This window comes from Hipposideros armiger, unplaced genomic scaffold (assembly GCF_001890085.2).
Source record: "Hipposideros armiger isolate ML-2016 unplaced genomic scaffold, ASM189008v1 scaffold_1265, whole genome shotgun sequence".
Lineage (NCBI taxonomy): Eukaryota > Metazoa > Chordata > Mammalia > Chiroptera > Hipposideridae > Hipposideros > Hipposideros armiger.
Window position 1 is genome coordinate 247579 of NW_017732615.1, and position 1381 is coordinate 248959.

At 38.2% G+C, this 1381-nt stretch overlaps 1 protein-coding gene across 8 annotated transcripts in view; it reads left to right on the forward strand.

The window, feature by feature from the left end:
• The window catches only part of TRIM9 (tripartite motif containing 9), a 112119-nt gene that overhangs the window by 43779 nt on the left and 66959 nt on the right, over nt 1-1381 (forward strand). The window lies entirely within an intron of this gene.

A 1381-nucleotide genomic window follows, 5' to 3' on the forward strand; every position in this document is an offset into this window, starting at 1 on the left:
TGGTGTGAGGTGATATCTCATTGTAGTTTTCATTTGCATTTCTCTGATGATTAGTGATGTTGAGCATCTTTTCATATGTCTATTGGCATCTGTATGTCCTGTCTGGAGAAATGTCTATTCCAGTTCTCTGCCCATTTTTTAATTGGTTAGTTAATTTTGTTGGGTTATATGAGTTCCTTATATGTTTTGGATATTAGCCCCTTATTGGAGGCGTTTTTTTTTTCAAAAATCTTCTCCCATTCGGTTGGCTGCCTCTGTATTTTGTTGATGGTTTCTTTTGCTGTGCAGGTTGCTTATACTTTTTTATCACCAAGTAGTATTCTCTTGTATAAATATATGCAATTTATTTATCCATCTTATTGTTGATAGACACTTGGGCCATTTGCAGCTTGGGGCTCTTATAAATAAAGCTGCTATGAATGTTTTATCAAGCCTTTTGTGGACATAGGCTGTCATGTAGGGTAGGTATATATTTAACTTTACTAGAAAGCACCAGTTTTCCCAAGTGGCTTTACCATCTTAACTCCCACTTAGTAATGTGTGATTCTCCCCATCCTCACCAGTACTCAGGGTTGCTAACCCAGCAGATATGTAGTGGTCTCTCCTTGTGTGCCCTTTGTTTTTAAAGAAGCTGTGCTAATGTCTGCATCAATGTTGTAGCAGGGTCCTGAGGTAAAAATTAAAATTGAGATGTTGTAATTGACGTTTTCCAGCCACTTTATGACCCCATGCCTTTAAAAATTGTAGCTTTTCTAAGATAAACAAAAGTTCAAGTAAGCGGGAATTTCAGGGTAGCCATAAGCTGGTGAGCAGAACAAATTTAAGTTGGAAAGGACCACTCCGGTATCCAAAACACACATTGGTTTAGGCTTCTAAAATGAACAATAGCCACTTACCTTGAAGAGACCAAAAATCTATTCTTTATCCCAATTTTTAAGACATCATTGAAATTGAACAGCTGACTCCAACCTGTTGGATGGGGAAGCGTAACTCTTGCTGATTATTTAGAGCCAGCTCAATCTCACAGAATTGCTAGTTTATCAGGATGTCAGGCGCCTCAAATACTTCACATGTGTATAAAAAGAGCTGAATAGCCAGTTTTTGTTCCTTCACTCAACCTTGAAATGTGTCCACAGGTTGCAATGGATCAGATTCTTTTTATTTTTTGTGGCCATTTTGCTTTCCATCTAAAGTTCCTGAACTTCAAAGAGAGGACAGAAGATGCCACAAGTGTGGCTTTTATCCCTCCCAGGGTATCTTGAAGGCTGAGGAATGGGTGGTAATGCCACCAGTTGTATTTGCCTCCTAGTTAAAGTTTAACAAAAACTTGTGACTTCAATCTCAGATTTGCTATGATCTGTTCTTTGATGTCATGAAAAAC